The sequence below is a fragment of the Sapajus apella genome, unplaced genomic scaffold (assembly GCF_009761245.1).
Source record: "Sapajus apella isolate SASKATOON/1434 unplaced genomic scaffold, GSC_monkey_1.0 scaffold53, whole genome shotgun sequence".
Classification (NCBI taxonomy): domain Eukaryota; kingdom Metazoa; phylum Chordata; class Mammalia; order Primates; family Cebidae; genus Sapajus; species Sapajus apella.
This window is the reverse complement of record NW_022436993.1, coordinates 4,430,932-4,454,480: the sequence shown is the minus strand read 5'-3', so window position 1 is coordinate 4,454,480 and position 23,549 is coordinate 4,430,932. Positions and strand designations below refer to the sequence as shown.

General features: G+C 40.2%; 1 protein-coding gene, 1 long non-coding RNA gene and 1 pseudogene across 15 annotated transcripts in view; all 3 read left to right on the top strand.

Annotated features, from left to right (window-relative positions):
- KIAA1217 (KIAA1217 ortholog) overlaps nt 1-23,549 on the top strand; it is a 495,122-nt gene that overhangs the window by 90,560 nt on the left and 381,013 nt on the right. The window lies entirely within an intron of this gene.
- On the top strand, nt 10,315-11,426 carry LOC116527209 (annotated as a pseudogene).
- Nucleotides 19,994-23,184, top strand: LOC116527212. The gene is made up of 2 exons (XR_004258424.1): nt 19,994-22,437; nt 22,485-23,184. It is a non-coding gene; the product is annotated as an uncharacterized LOC116527212 (long non-coding RNA).

Below are 23,549 nucleotides of genomic sequence, written 5' to 3'. Positions count from 1 at the left end.
GACATCTAAGAAGTCTTCATTTTCTTTTGACAGTTTGAAAATGTAATATATTTATTTTTGCATTTCAGTGGGGATGAGGGAGAGTGAAGAGTAGATTGTCTTTATTTCCCTAAACACATTGTGTTTCGTAGGAAAAGGAAAACGCTTTAAAGTGATCTATATTGTCAATGCTTAGAGAGCCTCTCCTAACCTTGAAAGCACCACTCTGAGAATTCTTTGAAGAGGCCAGTTAATACATCTGAGTTTTAGAGAGTAGATTGTCCAACAGATGTGCTGTGTCTAAATTGTGGTAAAATAGCCACAACATCAGAAATGCATGCTGAGTAAAATTATATAGTCATTTGAAAAATGAACTTTTGGCCAGGCACGGTGGCTCATGCCTATAATCCCAGCATTTTGTGGGGCCAGGGCATGCAGATAATCTAAGGTCAGGAGTTTGAGACCAGCCTGGCCAACATGATCAAACCCAGTCTCTACTAAAAATACAAAATACAGGGCCCGGTGGTGGGCATCTGTAATACCAGCTACTCGGGAGGCTGAGGCAGGAGAATCGCTTGAACCTGGGAGGCAGAGGTTGCAGTGAGCCAAGATTGCATCACTGTACTCCAGCCTGGGCAACAAAGTGAGACTCTGTCTCAAAAAAAAAAAAAAAGAAAAGAAAAGAAAAGAAAAATGAACTTTCTACTCTATACCTATATTCACATTTTCAATTATGTACTTTAGAGGATTCATGGTGGCTCATGCCTATAATCTCAGCACTTTGGGAGACTGAGGTGGGTGGATCACAAGGTCAGGAGATTGAGACCATCCTGGCTAACACAATGAAATCTTGTCTCTACTAAAAATACAAAAAATTAGCTGGGTATGGTAGTGCACACCTGTAGTCCCAGCTACTCAGGAGGCTGAGGCAGGAGAAATGCTTCAACCCAGGAGGCAGAGGTTGCAGTGAGCCAAGATCGCACCATTGCACTCCAGCCTGGGCAGCAGAGTGAGACTCTATCTAAAAAAATAAAAATAAAAAAAAAGAAGATTCAAAATGAAAGCTATTACACTTAGTGCATGTATTACCAAACCACTGCTTTTTAAAATATAAGGTTAGAAATTGTTGTGAGTGTGGTCATTTCTGAGCATGTAAATCCAAAAGAGGCAAAAGGCTTTTTTTTCTCCTGTTTTCTAAAACGAAGTTGCCTTTGAATAAAAGCCATATATGGATATTTATCCCTAAAAGAGACTTTTTTTTTTCTTTCTTGGTTTTAAATTACTGAAACTATTTTGCATTCTTAACTACAGCATTCATTACTATGAATGGATTTAAAATTTTTCTTGCACAAATTGAACTGAGTTTTATAGAACACTTATGGAGTATTATGTAGAAGAATTGCTACTTCTAATGCTCATCTTTTACATGTAAATAGAAAGACACAGTTTTGTAAAGCTAAAAAGGAACAAAAAACTAAAGTCAAGCTTAGTGGTTTTTTCCATTTATTTATTGATATGGTTTGAATGTTTGTCCTCTCCAAATTTCATGTTGAAATGTAATCCCCAATGTTGGAGGTGGGGCCTGGTGAGAGGTGTTTGGGTCATGGGGGCAGATACCTCATGAATGGTTTGGCACTATCCCCATGGTAACGAGTGAGTTGGGTTCTCGCTGTAAGTTCCTGTGAGACGTGGTTGTTTAGGGAGCCTGACACTGCCTCCTCACTCTCCTCTTGCTCCCTCTCTTGTCATGTGATATGCCAGCTTCCCCCATGCCTTCCACCATGATTGTAAGCTCCCTGAGGCCCCACCAGAAGCTGCACAGATACTGGTGCCATGCTTCTACAGCTTGCAGAACCATGACCCAAATAAGCCTTCTGTTTTTTACAAATTACCCAGACTCAGGTACTCTTTTATAGCAATGTAAAATGGACTGACACACATCTTTAATTGTTTTGGGGAAAGATAGATGTATACTATTTTTCAATCTGAATGTATGTTTCTATTTCTATAAAATATTCATTCCTGACCTTCGGATCTTAATCCATGTTACATATCTTTAAATGATATGGAAAATTCTTTGAGTTTTTTACTTTTTGTTGACAGATTACCTTGCTCTGTGTTAAGGTGAGGATCTCGGTGTTGGCCTGGCCTCTGCTTACTGCCTGCCATCTCATTCACTATGGAAACATAGTTAAAGTTTTCTGAATTTTCCAGAAATATGATATGAATGATTTGATAGAACTGACAGTTTATTAAAGAGTATAATATTAACAACAATTTTATTCCTCCTCAAGAACGGTATTTTTTTTTTAAGGTAGAGTCTTAATCTGTCACCCAGGCTGGAGTGCAGTGTTACCATCTCTGCTCACTGCAACCTCTGCCTCCTACATTTAGTGATTCTCCTGCCTCAGCCTCCCTAGTAGCTAGAATTACAGGTGTTTGCCACCATGCCCAGCTAATTTTTTGTACTTTTAGTAGAGATAGGTTTCACCCATGTTGACAAAGCTGGTCTTGAACTCCTGACCTCAAGGAAGTCAGGGGACCTCACTCGCCTCAGCCTCCCAAAGTGTTGGGCTTACAGGTGTGAGCCACCATGCCAGGCCCTATTTTTTTCCATGTAAGAAATTAGAGGCAGCTTGATTATAAATAGGCACTGGATGTTGTGTGTGTGCATCTGAATTTTCTAGAGGTAAGAAAGAAAACGGTAGACAAATTTTTATTTTAAATAAAACTAAAACTGAGAGAAGGATGAAGTGTAGTTAAAGGGTACACAAATGCAGTTAGCTAGAAGGGGTACGATCTAGTACTCAATAGAACAGAAGACAAATTATACTAAATAATTTATATTTCAAAATAACTAGAAGAGATATTTGTGATGTTCCCAGCACAAAAAAAGATAAATATTTGAGGTGATGCACGTCCTAGTTACCCTGATTTAGTCATTACACATTGTATATATATCAAAATATCACAATACCCCCAAAATATGTACAACTATTACACATCAAATTAAAGAAAAACAAGCAATAAGAACCAGAAGACAAGAAAATCATAAAATATTGTACCAGATGTGAAAGGAGAAACAATGAAGCTTAAAGCAGAACTAAAAGATATTCTGTATTTTTCTTTTCTTTTCTTTTTTGAGGCAGAGCTTGATTTTTATTGCCCAGGCTGGAGTGCAATGCCGCGATCTTGGCTTTCTGCAACCTCTGCCTCCTGGTTTCAAGTGATTCTCCTGCCTCAGCCTCCCAAATAGCTGGGATTACAGGTGCCCACCACCATGCCTGGCTAATTTTGTATTTTTAGTATAGATGGTGTTTCATCATGTTGGCCTGGTTTCTAACTCCTGACCTCGTGATCTGCTCACCTTGGCCTCTCAAAGTGTTGGGATTACAGGAATGAGCCACTGCATGCAGCTTGTTAGAAGGTAATAAGACCTTGTCAACCAATGTGTTCATATTAGAAAAGAGTGCCATCATTCAAAATCTGTTTAAGAGAATGATTATCTTACCTTCATACCTCCAGACACTGGCCTGATTCTGTCTCACTGTGTACGCCAGACCAGAGAAGGTCTGCAGGAGCAGAAGGGTTTATTTCGAAGCCATTCTGGAGGCGTGCTGATTGCCAAGCCTCTCATTCCCTCCTTCCCTTCTTCTATTCTTTCAATTGCCCTGATAGAGTTTAAGTATTAGAGATCTCACTCATCAGGCCAGAAACAAAAACAAATTAGCCTGGGTTGGAGGTTAAAGATAATCAATTGGATATGCAGTAAAATCGCCAGGGACACCTCAGCATCAGGCATGGCTGCATCCTGGATCCCAGAAGTCTTCATTAGGAATCTCCCCTCTTCCACCATCTCTAGCTCTGTGTGCTTTCATTCTCAGCAGCTGAATAATCTGATAGAGCTGAAGTTCATTAAAGAGCAGAATTTTCTTATGACAGCCTCCATCACTGGAACTGAAGAGGGTTAGTTATCCTTCCTGAGGGGGTACTGATGCAACATGCTCCTGGCTGTCATCGTTGAAAATTCCAGTTCACACCCGAAATGGAAGGGCATGTTATCCAAAGTGGCCAGGAGTAAGATACACCTGAGAGTGAGATCTAGGGAGCTAGAGAAGCGGAAATCTGACTCCTGTCCTGGGAGACAAAGCTGGAGGAACAACGGCCAGGTGTGCCGGGAGCTGAGCAGGGAGGGACAGTAGAGTCAGAGGCGGGAGTCGCATCCGAGCCAATAGCTGCAAATTAAGTACAGGAATGTGCGCTTCTCCTGCTGTTCATTTACTTTTTGTTTGTAGAGGGTTGGGGAAGCACTTATTAAAGCCAGTCATCACGTATTTTGTAGTTTGGGCTGCTTGGACTGAATTTCACGTATTTTATCTCACTGAATCTTTATTTTAAAAATTTAGAGTTAGCAACTGCCACGATTAAGGATAAGGAGACTGAGGCATTACGAGACTAAGAAACTAACCCGTGTGCACTTAAGCTGGGCCAACACAGAATCTGACCAGAAGAGAGGTTTCTCTAGAGTTTATTCATTGAGTATCCAACATGCATTGGGCATGATTCAAGGTTCTATGACAGGCACTGAAAGAAAGATGTTCCAGCCCCAGCATGGAGGGAGGTACACAGTGCTGTAGGAATTCATGTAGTTTAGGTGTGTGTGCTTCCGAGTTGATTCATAAAAATTCAGAAGGACTTGAGGCCTCTCTAGAGAGAGAATGCCATCTTAGCTCAAGAAACAGTATGTCCGCCTTCCTCCCTGCTGAAATCTCTCCCTGAATTTTGCTGAGTGTAAACATGGAAGGTCCCTTGCTAGATGCACCACTGGCTCTTTGTGTTACTTTTATTAGAGAATCACAGCCTTTTACAGCTATACAGGCTTAAGAGGAGGATTTAACCGATCCCCTCATTATACAGTTTAGAGAACTGAGGTCCAGACGGGATGAGTGGTTTACCCAAGATCACACAGCTGGTTAGTGGCAAATCTATGATATAAATCTCGTCTAATTCCAAATCCTATCTATGCTCTATCCATACTCTTCCCAATCATTTAAGTTTCATATTTGAATAACCAAAGGTAAGTTCCTTGCTGTTAACCAGAGTAGTTTTGTGACCATAGGGCAGACCTAACATTCTAATTTCCTTCTTCCCTTCCCCCCTCTCTTCCTCCCTTTCTCCCCCCCTTCCTCCCTCTCTCCATGACTCTCTCATTCTTTTTAGCCTCTGCTATCTTAGGAATGCGTTGGTTCTTATATATGGGCAATAACCTCTCTTTTTCTCTTGCTCAGCATTTAGTATTCATGCAACGAGCGTATGATTTTTTCCTGATGTGGTTTTATGTATTTTAAACTCTGGTTTGACTAGTCTACATTTGCTGTAAATGCCCAGATTGCAAATGGTAGCAACGTGCTATAAAAATAAAATGTTCTTATTGTAGTAAATATCCACAGCTACAGAATGAGCGCCTGTTTCATCTCCATTTCCTTTCCTTCTCATTTACTGGCTAAGTACTTAGCCTTTTAAAAACCTTTCCATGCGAATCAGTATGTAAAATATTTGTTATGTGTCCAAACTGAAAGTTAATGAATTACAAAATATTCTTATTTTGTGAAATAGCATTTTTCTCTCTTTACGCATGAAGTACACAGAAAGAGGCGATGGCTTTAAGTGATGATGGTCTTGGCAAAGCAGAGATGATGTTACTTCTGAGAGATTTCTAAATCCCCCTTTATATCCAGTAATTCTCTCTTTGGACTAAATAAGGCAGAACATGTTACATCTTTTCTATCCATTGTCGAACACTTAAATAAACTTTACTATCTTATACTTTCTATTTCCTTAAAAAAAACTCTTTGTAAAGAAAGATTGTGCTTAGTTATTTTAAATGCAACACTAAATATTTCACTATAAAGGAAAAAGTCAAAGGTTGAATTTTTTTCATACTAAAAACAGTCTGCTCCTAGGTATTATGGAATGCTTGCTTTAATAAGGAATTTGTAAGTCTCAAATGACTAGTATAGAAGAGCAACAACATCCACTCATTCCGAAATTAAGAATAAACGTAATAACAGCCATGTATGCAACAAATTCCTAGAATATCTACAAGAAGAACCTATTCCGACTGGTGCCTGCTGGGTGCAAATCCCCTGTTCTCCAACTTTAGAGCCTACTGTCAAATTCATGCCTTAGGTTGGTTTGCCCATCACAGGACTTCTATCCTTTTTAGCATGAAGTGTGACCATGGGGCTGTTTTGCCTCTGGGTTGATTGGCTACAGCTGGTCTTGGAAGCCAACATCACTTCGTATAACATTAAGGGTTGCAAATTCCTACACCCTAGGATTCACCAACAGCTGAGACAGCAGCCGGGAAGGGTTAGTTTATACTTTTGAGGGTAAGAACACCACTTGTGGTTATGTCTGTCTGGAATCTTATTCTGTGTTTTCGAGAGACATTTAACTCTCAACATTGAATGTAATAAAAACATGTTCTGTGGTTACATGGTACCATATGTCTTTGAGAAGGCACTGGAGCTTTACACATTTGATCTAACTCATTTTTATTTCACCTTGTGTTTGAGAAGGTACCTTGTGTAACTTCATTCTTAATCACGTACACATACACATAATTTACAGAGAGCAGGAGAGTGAGCCACTAAGGTTTTAAGTAGTCTGTTATAATCCAGTCAAGGCTGAGAGTTGAATGAATTCCACTGACCTGTATATTGTTCTCAAGCTTCTGTTATCTCATTACTAGATCACTACCTTCTCATTAAATGCATTGTTATTGAATTACAGTAATGGAAGTTTCAGTTTTAGACTCTGTCTAAAAGAAAATAAAAATGAAGAGGATAATTCCTACTTCCTGACTTATTGGAAGGATCAAATAAAATAATATAAAAGCACTTAGTACATTGTGTGATGTTGCTTACTTGAAGTACCTGGAGTAGTCAAATTTATAGAGATAGAAAGTAGAGGGGTGAGGCCAGGCGCAGTGACTCACGCCTTTAATCCCAGCACTTTGGGAGGCCGAGGCAAGGGGATCACCTGAGGTCGGGAGTTCAAGACCATCCTGGCCAACACAGTGAAATCCCATCTCTACTAAAAATACAAAAATTAGCTGGGTGTGGTTCTGTGTGCCTGTAGTCCCAACTACTCAGGAGGCTGAGGCAGTAGAATTGCTTTAACCTGGGAGGCAGATGTTGCAGTGAGCTGAGATTCCGCCACTGCAGTCCAGCCTGGGCAACAGAGTGAGACTCCATCTCAAAAAAAGCAAAGCAAGTAGAGGGGTGGTAGCCAGAGGTCTGGGGAAAAAGGAATGGGGAGTGAGTGTTTAATGCATACAGAGTTCCAGCATGGCAAGATAAAAAGAGCTCTGGAGATGGGTGATGGCCATAGTTGCAGATCAATGTGAAAGCACTTAATGCCACTGCACTGTACACTTAAAAATGACTGAGATGGTGGCCAGGCACGGTGGCTCATGCCTGTAATCCCCGCACTTGTGAGGCTGAGGCAGGCAGATCACCTGAAGTCAGGAGTTTGAGACTAGCCTGACTAACATGGAGAAGCCCCATCTCTACTAAAAATACAAAATTAACTAAGCATGGTGGCTCATGCCTGTAATCCCACCTACTCGGGAGGCTGAGGCAGGAGAATCACTTGAACCCGGGAGGCAGAGGTTGTGGTGAGCTGAGATCGCACCATTGCACAGCCTGGGCAACAAGAGCAAAACTCCATCTCAAAAAAAAAAATGATTAAGATGACAAATGTTATGGCATATGTATTTTACCACAATAATTTTTTAAAAACACTTAGTACACTCCCAAACAACTCCTGTTAACCTGCTCCTTCCTCCTTTCCTAGTCTTCGTTTTTGCCCATGACAAGTGGCTGTCGGTAATTGGAGATAGGATTGGGGTTACCTGAAACTCTGAGCTTGGCAACTTGGATAGATCCACAGAAGCCTAGTAGAGGTGCTGGGTCCACAGTTCAGAAATGACAAGTACTTACAGACATCTAAGTTCCACATATTCATATTATACACGAGAAAACTTAGGTCTGGAGGGATTGAATGATTTGCCTAAAATGACACAGCAAATCAATGGCAGAGCTGGAACCAAGACCCAAGATTACTAATTTTGAGTCCAATTTGCTTCTCAAAAGATGTTAGGGGCTGGGTGCAGTGACTCATGCCTATAATCCCAGCACTTTGGGAGGCCAAGGTAAGTGGACCACCTGAGGTCAGGAGTTCAAGACAGCTTGGCCAACATGGTGAAACCCCGTCTCTACTAAAAAATACAAAAATTAGCCAAGCTTGGTGTCGGGTGCCTGTAATCCCAGCTATTTGGGAGGCTGAGGCAGATAGAATTGCTTAAACCTGGGAGGCAGAAGTTGCAGTGAGCCAGATTGCACTGCTTCCAGTCTGGGCAACACACCACGACCCTGTCTCAGGAAAAAAAAAAGTTGGGTTTGCAACTATCTCTGGGGATCATTTGGGCCACTCTGTGACCTGAAGTTGAGCTTAGAGTTTTCTCTATTCTGATTAGATAACTTCAGAGACTGGGATGTAAAATATTCCCTTGAAAAGCAATTGTTTGAAATAGCTTATTTGAGGTATAAATGTTTGTACCTTTAGTAACTGTACACATTTAAATTGTCCCATTTGACGAGATGACATATGTATATACCATGAAATTATTACCACAGTCAAAATAATGACATATCCATCACCCATTTTTAATGTCTTTCTCCATCATACCTCATCACCAGGCCATCGCTGATCTGTGTTCTGTCACTAGAAATAAGCTTGCTTTTCTAGAGTAAATGGGATCGTACATACTCCGTTTTTGTCTCCCACTTTCAACCAGCATAATTATTTTCAGATTCATCTACATTTTTGCAAGTATCAGTAAGTCATTTCTTTTTCTTGTTCGTAGTAGCCTATTGTTTGACTATGCCATGATCTGTTTATCCATTTAACTGTTGACGTATATTTAGGTTGTTTCTAGTTTGGGGCTATTGCAGATAAAGCCAATATGAACGTTCTCATAAAGTTTTTATATGGAGATAGGATTCTGTATTAACCGTGTGTTTCTGATATTTTGACATTTGAAACCTTGCTGATCTTAGAGACATTACCTCTCCCAGGGTCAGTCAGCTCCTAAAGGTAACAAGACTCACCTGCCAGGATCACTTTTCTATGTAAACTCGCCAATCTCCAGGGCCCAGAATCTCCCACTTCCTCTTACACTCTGGGCCACTGTCCATCTGTCCTTATCACCCCAGGGTTGAGTACCTGACAACTAGGGGCAATCGCTACATCCTGGAGCCAGCTGAAACTCTTCAAAGTAGCCAGTCCTAAACTCCTTTAGCCTTCTTATCTTGCCTCACACATTCCTTCCTGCAGAAACCACATAAAGGCCCGTGATTTCCCTGGCTCTCTTTACTCAGGACTTACCTAGTGCTTGCTTATGTGGCCTCTTTGTGTGCCATGCCTCCCACTTCTAGCGAACTGTAGGTAAAACAACTTCCTTTACAACAGTCATTTCTGTGTCTGCATGTCTTACCATACCTGATTAAAGCACATATCAAATATACTTTTAAACACTCATTTTTCTTGAGTAAAAACTAGGAGTGGAATCATATGGTAAGTATGTATCTAAGGTTTTAAGAAACTATCAAACTGTTGTCCAAAGTGCTTGTCCGTTTCACCTTCTTAGCAATAGTATATGAAAGTACCAGTTGTTCCACTTCCTCACCAACTTTTGCTATGATTAGTCTTTTTAAGTTTAGCCATTCTAAGAGCTACCGTCTCATTAATTTGCATGCCCTTAATGAAGAATTATGTTGAACATTTTTTGTGTGTTAATTTGCCATTCTTTTATCTTCTCTCAGATGTATCCATACAAATCCTTTGTATACTTCTTTATTGGATTGTTTTCTTATTGTTGAAATTTGAAAGCTCATTTTACATTCTGGATACTAGTCCTTTATCAGATGCGTGTTTGACAAAGACTTTTCCCCAGTCTCTGGCTTGTCTTGTTCTCTTAACAGTGTCTTTTGGAGAGCAAACATTTTACATTTTGATGAAATCATTTTGTTCTTTTATGGATTTGGGTTTTGGTATTATATCTAGGAAATGCGACCCAAAGGTCACAAAGATTTTCTCCCCTGTTTTCTTCTAGTACACCAGGGATTTGTACAGATATATCTGAACAAAAATACAAGGATGGCAAATTAGCATACAAAAAAATGTTCAACAAAATTGTTTATTAAGGGAATGCAAATTAATGAGATCATAACTATACCAAGTGTTGGTGAGGAAGTAGAGCAGCTGGTACTCTCATACGCTATTGGTAAATAGGAGTTACCGACACAATGGCAGCCTTTGCCGTGAAACCCCAGGCACCCACGTTAGGGTCTGAACCAATGGTGCTAGGCTCACCCACATCTCCAAAGTCAGGAGTTAATGCCCATTTCTTACCTGGATTTTTAGTGGGAGATTTGCCAGCTCCAGTGACTCCACAACTATAATCAATTAGTGGTTCTTCAATAGGAGTAATGGAAATAAGATCACCTTTATTTGCAGGTGGGTTACCACCACAACCAGTTGTACCAGCTCACAGAGATAAAAGTGGCACTCCACCAGTTAGAAGTATTTATGATGACATTTCTAGCCCAGGATTTGGATCAACACCTTTAACTTCAAGAAGACAGACAAACATTTCAGTAATGCAGGGTCTGCTTGTTGGAGTTATATCTACTCCTAGAATATGGCAAAGCATGTTTAGTCCAGTACATATCAGTCAGCCATGAAAGACAACATTATCTCCTGCCCAGGTGGATCCTTTTTATACTCAGGGAGATTCTTTGACTTCAGAAGACACCTCATTGACACTTTGGTGACTGCATTTGGGTTTCCTCAAGTATCTGCTTCCTACATATTATTACAATTTGCACAGTACGGGAATATCTTAAAACATGTGATGTCTAACACAGGAAATTGAGTGCATATCCATTATCAATCTAAACTGCAGGCTTGGAAAGCCTTAAGCAAAGATGGGAGGATTTTTGGAGAATCCATCATGACTGGTATAAAACCATGTGTTGACAAAAGTGTTATGGAAAGCAGTGACAGATGTGCTTTACCATCTCCATCTTTAGCCTTTACACCAACAATCAAAACTCTAGGAACACCAGCACAACCTGGAAATAATCCTAGGATTTCTACCATGAGACCTTTTGCTACAGCATGCAAAGCTTCTACTAGTGATTATCAGGTTATTTCTGACAAACGCCAAAAAAAAGATGAAAGTCTTGTATCCAAAGCAATGGAGTATATGTTTGGCTGGTTGTAGAAGACCAGTGAGGAGGTTTCTACACTAAAGCAGAGTTAGCAGAGTGCTGCTGGTTCCTTTAGTTAGTTATGTAACCATTCCTGCAGTATTGGATAGCTACCTCATACTTTTTTAGGAAAGAAGCCTACTTCATTAAGGATACAGCCTTTCTGTAGCTGCGCTTTAAAAGATGCTTGAGATACATTTTAAATAAAACTATAAATCCCTGTAAATAGGGTTTTGTGCTTTCTGTAACAGTGCATGCTTCAGCACAGAAAACTCAGTGTTGATTATTGTAAATTAAATAACTGAAATTGTGGTGAAACTTCATAGTCTTCATGAGAAGGTGGGGGTGAATTTCATGAAGGGGAACTATAGTTATGTCTACCAAGACACAAATATTATAATTAGCAACTTCAGTTATGGTGTTTTAATTTAGACAGCATTTAATATTTTAATTACCCTTATTTGTATGTGTCCTGTCACAGAATGACCTCTTAATGTATTCTAAAACCAACATTCTTTTAAAAAACCTACTATTAGCCAAGCGCGGTATCTCACACCTGTAATCCCAGCACTTTGGGAGGCCGAGGTGTGCAGATCACCTGAGGTCAGGAGTTCGAGACCAACCTGACCAACATGGTGAAGCCCCATCTCTACTAAAATACAAAAATTAGCCAGGTGTAGTGGCAGGCTCCTGTAATCCCAGCTACTCGGGAGACTGAGGCAGGAGAATCACTTGAATCCAGGAGGCAGAGGCTGCAGTGAGTGGAGATCTTGCCACTGCACTCCAGCCTAGGCAACAAGAGTGAGTGTCTGTCTCAAGAAACAAACAAACAACAAAACAAAACAAAAACCTACTATACTACTAAAGCTTCTTGATAATAAAGATTGTCAATTATTTAAAATATATATATAAAATAGGATACATTGCACAGCCGTTTGGTAGTTTCTTAAAAACTTAAACACATATGATCCAGCAATGCCACTCTTAGGATTCACTCAAGAAAAAGGAGTGTGTGAAAATATACCTGGAATTTGTTTTAATAGTCTTGTAGTTTTAGGTCTTACATTTAGGCCTATGATTTATATAGTATTAGAATTTTTATCTGGTGCGAGATACCCACTGAAGTTTGTTTCCTTCTTTGATATCTAGTTGTTCCAGAACCACTTGGTGAAAAGCTTATTTTTCCCCATGGAATTGCCTTTGTACTTTTGTCAAAAATTGGTTGTCCGTGTAATGTTAGTGTAGGTATGTTTCTGGATTTTCCAGTTTGTCCTATTGATCTATTTGCCCATTTTGTATCTATTAATTTCATGCTGTCTGGATTACTATAAACGTATAAGGCGTGACATCAGTTAGTGTTCGTTTTCTAACTTTGCTCTTCCTTCTCAAAATTTTTTCAGTAGTTTTGGCTATTCTAGGTTCTCCCCATCTAACAAGCACTTTAATATCATTTAACAAGCACTTAATAATATCTTGTCAATTTCTACTAAATAAAACAGCCTTCTAGAATGTTTATAGGCATACACCAATTTAGGCAAAAATGATATCTTAGCACTATTTTTTCCAACTTAAAAACGTGGCATATATCTCTCCATTTATTTAGGACTTAACTTTTTTAAGCCATCTTTGATACTGTTGACGTACATACAGTACACATCTTTTGTGAAATTTATCCGTAAGTATTTCAAGTTTGGGATGTTATATAAATGGTATTCTTTTCTTAATTTCAATTTTCAATTGGAAAACAACCTTGTTACTTCAAACTTGAATGCTGCGTTTCCATAGAGAACAGTAAAACAATAGTTTCCCTGTTCTGTTTTGGCTCCTATCTCTCTAAAGAAGCTCTACAAATGGATTTTCCTCTCAACCTTTCAAACTAAATGCCAAGAGTCCTATAATGAGGCTGAAAATGTGACCATATCGCCCAGAAGGAGCTAACTCTGACATGCTCTTTTGCAAAAGCAGCTAAATAAATTGAGTATATTAGAGACACAAATTTCTAGGACTTGTAAGGATTCTGTCAAAAATGTGTAACAGGGATGAATTACTCTTGCCCTGAGAACTTCAACTTTTGCACTTCCTGACTTTGCTATGGCTAAAATTGAAATACCAAAGTGGTATTCCCCAAAGCGTTTGAATTTAATAGCATTAATGACTAGGCTCCTACAAGTCTATAAATTCTTATTTGAAAGTTCAGCTTTTCTATTTGTACTTTCTGGGAATGCTTAACTTTTAGTTTTCTACCTGTAAAACTTCCAAAAAGCAAATAACCTCACTTCAGACATCAAGTCCTTATAAGGAGTGAGTGAGCAGCCCTACCTCCCTGAAGAAATAGCCATATTCAGGAGAAGTCTTGTGGTTTAAATTTAGCTTGGTCGTATCTCCTTCTATTCCATTGAACTCTTATGCTCTCACAGCCTTGAGGAAACATGTCCTGGTAAACTCCTTCACCATAAAATGTTAAGAACACAGAGCAAGTTTACACATCTAAGACCATGCACATTTCAAAAGACAGTAACTCTAAGGCACAGGCATTCATGGTAATGGTGGGTTTCAGGCATTGTGGGAAGGAGAGACAGAACAGCAAGAGAGCCTTTCAGTATCCCCTGTAATCTCATCGTTAGTCATGCCTTTTGGGTGATATGGTCCAACTTTCACCTCTGACTTTGTGAACACTGGGCTCTACCTCCTGAAATACACTATTAACACATACAAGACTTTTCTGTCCTGTGTCTCCAGCTCTATGACAATGGATCATGGATTTTTGTTTTGTTTTGTTTTACTTTCCACACAGGAAAGTTGAGAAGATAGAACACAATACTCAAAGTCACAGTAAAGAAGTTCAAGTCCAGGTTGAGTTAACATTATTACCATTATTCAACCCCTTCCTTACCACCCCTGCCTCTCAGGCAGTGACATTATTTGGTGACATTGATTAAGCCTCCACTGTTAAAGCCTTGAATTTCCCTTCTTTTTAAGAATCAACGTTGGGAGCTAGGAAACACACCCATAGAGACGAGAGGAATGTAGAACCAAGCTCAGCTCCTCTCCTGAATGAAGCATGATGGCTCAAAGTAGATGGTTAACAAATGATCACGCTAGATAGAATCACTTTGGAAAAGCTTTATAAATCTAATGCACTCAAACTTAACAATGAAGAAGGAAATAGACGCATTCTAGCAGAAAAACAAAGGAGGTATATTTGAGGTACTCAATGATGCTTTTTAGACCTAAAGTACACAAGCACAAATAAATCCCACTCCCTAAACTGAAAGTATTTTAAAGTGTCCACAGCACTGGAACTCGTTAAGAAAATATCTAGTTTGAGTTCAAAGGTATCTTCAAGAATTCTTTCTTTCTTTCAGGAAGAAAATATATTGAAATACAGTTCCTAAAATACTAACAATAAAATTAGCAAGATATATATATGTATACATCTACATATTCTGTCTACACACACATGCACACTTCTCTTTATTAACACATTAAATGTAGCAGGTGTAATAGCTACCACAATTTTGAAGTACTGATGAGTACATTCAATATTTCAAGTCATCTGAAACAACTGTAATATGCTATGAAATATCTGAGATTCGGTGACAAAGTGAAAGGCTCTGCTAATGTTACTATGGCCTACTGGCTAAATTCATAAAAGAAGGAAAAGCTAAATTTCAGTTGAAAGTTAGAGGCCAGGCACAGTGGCCCACATCTGTAATCCCAGGACTTTGTGAGGCCGAGGTGGGAGGATCACATGAGGTTGGGAGTTCGAGACCAACCTGGTCAACATGGTAAAACCTCGTCTCTAATAAAGATACAAAAATTAGCTGGGCATGGTGGTGGTTGCCTGCAATCCCGGCTACTTGGGAGGCTGAGGCAGGAGAATTGCTCAAATCCAGGAGGTGGAGGTCGCAGTGATCCAAGATAGTGCCACTGTACTCCAGCCTGGGCAACAGTACCAGACTCCATCTCAAAAAAATAAAAACGTTAGCGAAGATAAGAATGTAATTTTTCCCCCAACTAAAGTTATGACCCTTCTCTCTGAATTTTATCCATTGTCTCTTTCAAGAATTCTTTCTACAGACTCCAGAATAAACTTGTAACAGGGCATGGAAAGAGCAGCCTCTGGAAATTTCCAGTCCTCTGAACCCGTAAGACAGCAGCAGGAGATTGTTCATGTTTAAAGGAAGTCTGCCTAAAGCACTGCTTTGTATTCACCCTTCTCTGTGAACATCAAACTGCTGCCATGCCTTTGTCACAGTTTTACCAAGGGAAGTTGAGCACAGGCAAACACCCTCCATGAATTGTCCTTGAGGAGGCGTTGTTAGCATTTGGCAGAAACATTCTCCAACTTCTTCATCCCTGTGGCAGAGCCTGAGCTCAGGCAGGTCCCGGAGCAAGCAGGTGCCTGTCTCTCCCCTGCGCAAAGAGTGAGAAGGTAGCATTGTCACTAAGTAATGCAGCCCATCACATGGTACCTAGGATGATTTCAAGGAATTAAAGCACAGCACCTGTATTAGTTATCTGTTCTGCACAAATAATTGCCCTCCCGAATAGCAACATGAATCATGAATTTTTATTATCTCACAGTTTCTGGATGTTAGGAATCTGGGAGCAGCCTAGCTGGGTGGTTCAAGCTCAGGATCTCTTGTGAAATTGCAGTCAAGCTCTTGGCTAGGGCTATAGGTGTGTGAGGCTGAAAGATCTGCTTCCAAGCTCTCTCATGTGATTGTGGGCAAGACTCAGTTTCTTGCTGGCTGTTGCTTGAGTGTCTCACTTCCTTTTCATGTGGGCCTTTCCAAAGGCTGCCTGAGCAATCTCATGACAAAGCAGCTGGCTTTCCCCTGAGGTCATGATCCAAGAGAAAAACGCCAATATGGCAGCCACAGTCTTTTACAACCCATATTGGAAATGACATAAAAGCAGTCGCTTCTGTTATATTCTGTTGGCCATGCAGACCAACTCTGGAACAGTGTAGAAGGGGAATGTCAGGAAGCAGGGATCACTAGAGACCCTCTTGGAGCCTGCCTACCATACCTCTCATCTAATTGTGCTGAGAACACAGTTGGCACTGGCCTTTGACATAATGTATATCAAGTAACACTTTTTAGAGGTACTGCAACGTAGTGGCAAGTCTAGTAGACTGCTAGTAAAGAGATTTGGATTCCAGTTCCGTTCTGATGATTACAAATGCTCTGTGCCTTTGGAATGCTGCTTAAACATTTTTGCACATCTGTTGTCTCATCTATAAGAGAGAATATTGTCATTAATGGTCTCAACGAGTCTCTCAACTCTCAAATTCCATCTCTTTATTCATATTTCTTAATTGCCGTTAATAAATATGCCATTTCAGGTATGAAAGTTATGAAGCTGATTTTATTTTACAAAAGGGACAATTTTCCAAGGAGTTTCCCTTATTTTAAAGTAATAAACCAACTGGAGAAATGGCAACCTAGAATTTTCTTGAAGCTTAGTTCTTTTCCATTCATCATCCATACTTTCGTAAGTAAGCCTTACAATAACATACTGTTATTTGTATAATGCTTTAAAGCATAGTACACATATTTTATGTATACAGGTGAATTCACCTGTAAACCACATTGGGAAGGCATCAGGCATGGAGAGCCTTCCAGCTTCATTCTTCTATTGCCTGGTGGCCGATGTTTACATGGTGGCAATTTGGCCAGAACTACAATACCCTTCTAATAAAGACCCTCCCAGGCACATGACCCAAATAGATGGTGAAAAGGGCTCCCTCCTGTCTAAAATTTCTAAGTCTAATTAAGGCTCAGTGATGTATACCTGTAGTCTCAGCTGCTCGAGAGCCTGAGGTGGAAGAATCACTCACTATGTTGTCCAGAAGTTCAAGTACAGCTGGGGCAACATAGACCTTGCCTCTAAAATTAATGACCTAGTTTAATTAAATAAAAACTAAATCTCTAAGTCTAAAAGGACAGCTGTAATAGCTACCATATGTAGAGTGGACTAGCAATGTAAGGCACAGTGGAACTCTTCATCTCCTGTACAGGCCTAGAACAAGTTAAGGACAGAGGACAACATCTTGGGAGATTGAACTTCTAAGATGAGAATAGGAAAACCACCTAGTTGCTTATCTTTCAATTCCTTGAACAAGACAAACAGGCTCCCACCCCAGGGCCTTTGTACTTGCCCTGCCTGGGAATCACCTGGGTTCAGTTCAAGGATCACACTTTCAGGTAAGCCTTCTCTAGCCACCAATCTTAAGTGACATCCTCTCTCCTACAAGCATCCTCTACCACACCCTATTTTGCCATCTTGGTAGCCCAAGCTAAAATCTGCACCTGTTTCAAGAGTTCACCTCCAGTAGAGTGTAAGCTGTCTGAAAGAGGTAACCCCATCAATCCTGGTTACTGCCACATCTCTAGTGCCTAGAATAGCTTTTGGTGTAGAGTGGGCACTCAATAAATATTTGTTAAATGAATGAATGCGTTGGTCAGTCTGAAAAAGCTTGTGGTTTGATGGATGTGAGTTTCAGGAGACATTTGGATAGTAGTAGAAAAGAATATTAAATGGACCTGTTTTCTGTTCCCTTGGAATGGGCAAGAAGGGGTGAAATGTGAGAACACAGGGGTTTGTGTATTCCACATAATTAAGATGACCCTCAACAACTGGGAGCAGACACTTCCCTCAGGGATTCTAGAGGGAAAGGCCCTGCTGTCAGAACCACTTCTGCCCCAAGTGGAAAAGAAGAAGACAGAATAATATTTCTGGACTTTTTGGGACCCCTCAATGGATGCCATGCTCATTGTGACAGGGAATACTCTCTCCTGGGGGCAGGAAGGGTGCCTTCCCATTCTCGAAGCCAAGAGAACATTGCATTGAAGAGAAGAGTGAGTGCTGGCAAGAGTGGAAGACTGGTACCTCTTTGGTTGGGTGGATGTCTACTTAAGGAGCAAACCAGCAGTTCACTTTCTGAGCTTTGTTCACCTGGGGAAAAGGGAATAAAAGAAAAATGGCAGAGGAAAGCAGAGAGAAGTGGCCACTGTACTTACACTGCAGGGAATGGCAAGGATGACAGTGATTCCCACAGAGACCACAGATAGGCTGGTGCTGTTTTGAGAGTTCTCCACCAGCCAACGAGGCTCCCAAGTTTCTCAGGATGCACTGGTGTGTATAAGGGTGAAAGAGTACTGCTGGGAATGGGAGAAGTCGAGTAGGAGCCTGGCCTCTCACCTCCAGGAACTGAGCACACCCTGGCCTGGCACCCAAGATCCACATTTGGACGCCTGTCACACAAGAGATGCTAAGAATGTATCAGTGTTAGTACAAGATACAAAAATCAGAAAACCTAAACCCCCAGAGAGAATTCACTTAATCCCTCCTCACTGACCCAAACCCACCAAAGAGCAAGATTTTTGGATGGAGATGGAGGTGGAGGTACCCAGAAGCAGAACATTTTCTGTACCCATGGGGTATCCCTTGAGTCATCGCCCAGCCTCTGCACCAGAGAAAAGAAAGAGAGAAGATTTAAGTTGGATATGAAATTCGAGTTTTAAACTGGCCTAGACTTTTTGTAACTGCAACTGATCAGAAGTTTATAGGATCTTGCTCAGGTATCATTAAGGAACAGGAAAATGGTATTTGACAGAGCCTGGTTGAAGGCCACAGCTGAAAAAGTTAAATAAATGAAACCACTTCATGTTTTCAACACTGAGTTCAAACTATCCAGTCTCCTAGTTACAGCAGGAAAAAAGGCAGTTTGCTGAACCTTTAGCAAGAGAGTTCTTCAGGCATTTGATTTACCTTTGGGTGAACTATTGCTGGCTTTTGTCAGAGGTCGAGGTGGCAAGACAGTTTATAAAATGCAACTCAAGACACACCGTTGGTACTGCAGGCTCAGTTGCCTTTCTTCTTCCACACGCCATCCTCCTCCCGACCTCTGATTTTATGAGTCAGAGAGGAAAGGATTAAAAACATATTTTTTGAAAGTCATTTTTCTGCAGCTTCAAAGGACTTTTTAGACATTTGGACAAATTGTTTGTAAAATTTCAAGGATACTTTTTAATAAAACTGAGTGGTTAGTTTAAAAAGAAAGCCACCACCCTCATTTCCTCCTTCCTTGATAAAGGAATCACCTTGATGAAGAAATCACCTGTGAGATTGTTTCTGAGTGGGTGCACAACCTAGGAAGGCATTTCTTGCGGCTGACGAAAACTAGTTTAAAAAGAAATGCATTGAAATTTATGTTAAGAATAACTTTGGTTGTTAATGAATACAAATATACATTTAGATTTAAAAAAATAAGATCTGGTGTTCAATAGATCAGTAGAGTGACTAGAGCCAACATTAATCAATTGTATATTTCAAAATAGGGGCCAGGCACTGTGGCTCACTCCTGTAATCCCAGCACTTTGGGAAGCCAAAGTAGGCAGATCACTTGAGATCAGGAGTCCGAGACAAGCCTGGCCAACAAGGTGAAACCCCATCTCTACTAAATCACACTGCCACGTGTGTACCTATGCAACAATCTTGCATGTTCTTCACATGTACCCCAAAACCTAAAATGCAATTTAAAAAAATAAAATAAATAAAAATACAGAAATTAGCGAGGCGCAATCGTGCACACCTGTAATCCCAGCTACTTGGAAGGCTGAGGTACGAGAATCACTTGAGCCTGGGAAACAGAGGTTGCAGTGAGCTGAGATCACACCACTGCAATTCCAGCCTGACTTGGTCTCAAAAAAAAAAAAAAAGCTAGAAGGGAATAATTGAGATGTTCCTAGCATATAGAAAACATAAATACTTCAAGTGATAGACATCCCAATTACCCTGATTTGATTATATGGATGTATCAGATTATCACATGTACTACAAAACTATGTACAGATATTATGTATTGACAAAAAGTAAATTAATTTTTTTAATAAAAGAATAATTTGGATTAAAAGAAACACATTTCAGGTTCTGAGAACTGGAGAAGAAAGCTGTTTTGTAAAGGGATGATAGTGAATAAGTTAAAAGTTAAGCATATCGCTTTGGGTTTGACATAATCTTTTTAAAAGGAAAATGTATTTCTTAAATGATTAAAAACAGAAAACACATTTACTTTTTTAAAAAAGATGTTGAATGACAGTCAACTGGTAAGATTTCTTTCTGCTTAGACTCCTCTAGTTTTTATTTTAGGATGTCTTTGCTTTTACAAATTCCTTTCATCTTCCTGATAAAAGGCACTGAATAACAAAATAACACTTACTTAGAAATATTAGAAAGATTTGGTGTGCGTGCACATGCGCGCGCGCGCGCGCGTGTGTGTGTGTGTGTTACTTTAGAGGTTACAAAAATATGAAACAAACCGATGCCCTATATTTGTCTTTTCAGAGTATTGTAGGATTCAATAGTGTCCTGGCATTAGTGAAATCATTTGTTGGTAAAAGCCCAAACTCAGGATGTCTTCATTTTTCCTGCAGTTCTCTACAATGTGTGCAAAATTGAGCCCAAGATGGAAAGGCCTCCTGTCTCTCTGTGTCAGTCAAGGGGTGATTATCTTGTAGAGGGACAGCCCAGGCCCTCTCACCTCTGAGAGCTGAGTATTTTTTTATCTTTGTCCAACTTGGACAACTGTGAAGATCTGACCAGCCTTCCATTATTATGTTTATAGTCATCAACAAAACTCTGTCCTCACTGACACTGCCATCTCCCTCACACAAACCCAGTGTTTTCTAGTGATCATTGAGAACAATACATGCATGTCTTAGCCTGTTTTGTGCTCCAGTAACAGTATTCCACAGAGAGATTTATTGGCTCATGATTCTGGAGGGTGGGAAGTTCAAGATCAAGGGGTTGGCATCTGGTGAGGACCTTTGTATTATGTCATCCAATGATGGAAGGAGCAAGTGAGCCCAAGAAAGCTCAAGATGGGGGCCAAACTCAATTTTATAACAAACCCAATCCGAGATAACATTAAGCCACTCAGGAGAGAGAGCCCTCCTGAAAACAGCTCCCACTACGCTCCATCACCAAACACTATTGGCATTGGGAGTTACATTTCCAACATATGAACCATGACCTCTGTTAATGTATAGAGCACAGGGATTCTAATTCTGGAAGATTCTTCACTCTCCAGACATTATTGAACTTGAATCCTGAAGATTGCTAGGGGTACGTGACACAAGGACCTAAAAATTATAAGATTTGAATTATTAATTACAATGATAAAAATTATGACCATCAGTTAAGTGCCTACTAGATGTCAGGTCATAGAGGTATAGGTATATAATTTTTAATCCTAAAGCTTATAAGGAGGGAATTTTTTTTTCAGGCAAGAAAACTTAGGCTGCATGAAAGTAATAACTTGCCCAAGCATGCACGACTAGAAGATAGATGAACTGGGATTCAGTCCTGAGTTTGTCTGACTACAGCATGGCCTCTTTCCAAAGAAAACTCTTAAGCAGAAGCTGAAATATGGCAGGACATTTCCTCTGTGCTATGGAGACCTTTTGTTAAACAGTGGGGGTGTGGACCATTCTCTCCCTACCTGGTACACCTACATTTTTCTTAAAAGAAACGTGACCAAGTGAATGGCTGATTATTTAAAAATTGGGTCCTTTTCTGTATGACAAAGTGAGGTGGAAAGAAAGAGCAGACTGGCCAATATATCAAAGGATTTTCTGACACTCCCCAAAAGCAGAAGACAGGCTGTCCCTGTTTCCTCTGCTCACTGAAGCCAGCCTTGATTCTCTCTGTCCACTGTCTGACATTATCACTGTTCACACACATTAGCCTCAAAGGCTGTCCTGCATAACAGAGCACCTCCCCTCTTACTGCCTAGAGAAATTATTTTTCTCTTATTAAGCAAAGGAAACTCCATGATCTAAAAAGGCCATTTTTCATCTGGATCATCAAGCAGTGGCTCTGAAGGTGTGTTTAAGTCCACTCTCAGGTGTGCTTGCCAAGCACACCATCTAGGTTCTGGCAGAGCACGGCGTCATTCAAGTGCATAATTCACAGGACTCCAGCTGCCAGCCAGTGGGGCCTGGAGAACCAGGCAGGAAGCACAGTTGATATAACGAGCATAGTTAACCCTTCAGAAGCATGAGATACAGCAACATTTTCAAAAGTCTTCTACGTGTCAGATTTTTGTGCTGTGCCCAACGTTGATCTTCATTTATTATTTATCTACTATCTTTAAAGTGCCCAGAGCATGAAAGCTCAGAACTTTAAGGATGTCAGTAAATGTACATTGCTTCTCATCACATTTGGCATAAAAGTTTATGAGGCCTCAGTGGTTTGGCCCGTGCCTATTCTTCCTGACCCGTGCTCCATCACTCAGCTCTCATTCCCTCCACTCTAGTCTCAGCAGTTTTCTTACCCCCATTCACCCTCCCCGCACCCCCCTGAATAACACTGCCATCAGTCTCTAGCATGTATTCTGCTGTATCTTCCCTCACTGCATTGACCACTCATTGTTTAACATTGTCTGCACCACCAGAAGGCTAACTCTGTGAGGATGGGGAATTCGTTTTGTTCCCTGACATAACGGAATACCTAATAGTTATCCAATAAATTAAAAATCCATGATGAATGAATGAATTAAGTGTAGATCTGGAAAACATGGTTGTATTCAATCAGGAAGTCCATCAAGTTTTCTGGTATTTAACTTGTCCCGGGTTTGCTGTGCCAGGGTCTGCACAGCCCACAGGCATCCTAGGTTGCCAGGACCCTTCCAGGGAAAAGGGATCTTCTCTTAGATAAACATGAGCTCCTCTTCCAGTCTGGGTCATCATCTGGTTTCCATGGCAACCCATATAAAGTGCCTCTGACCTAGAGCAATTTATGGGACATAAAATATTCCACACTCATAAAACAGGAAACAAACAAAAAAACAACATAAGAAAAACACCTAAGCTCTCTAAATTACTATTTTGGAAGATAATTTATTAGTATTCAAAAAGCTTGAAGGGATATTTTTTCATAAACAGGCTATATCTGATATAAATAGTTGAATGTGTTATACAAGTGCAGCTCTCTGCTAACCGTGGAAAATGTAGATTTTATGCTAGTAAAGAGACTATTGGCTGTGATTATCTACATACATCCGTGCTTTATACAAAAACCTAAATTAAATTAAGAGTAACATTTTCCAATGCTAGTTTGTTTCTGTCCTAAACACAGCGGTGTTGAAAAGACTTTATTGTACATTCAATATTTTGCAGCATTGGTTGCTCTTTGCTGGGTGGCAAGTTGGGGCTTCAGAAC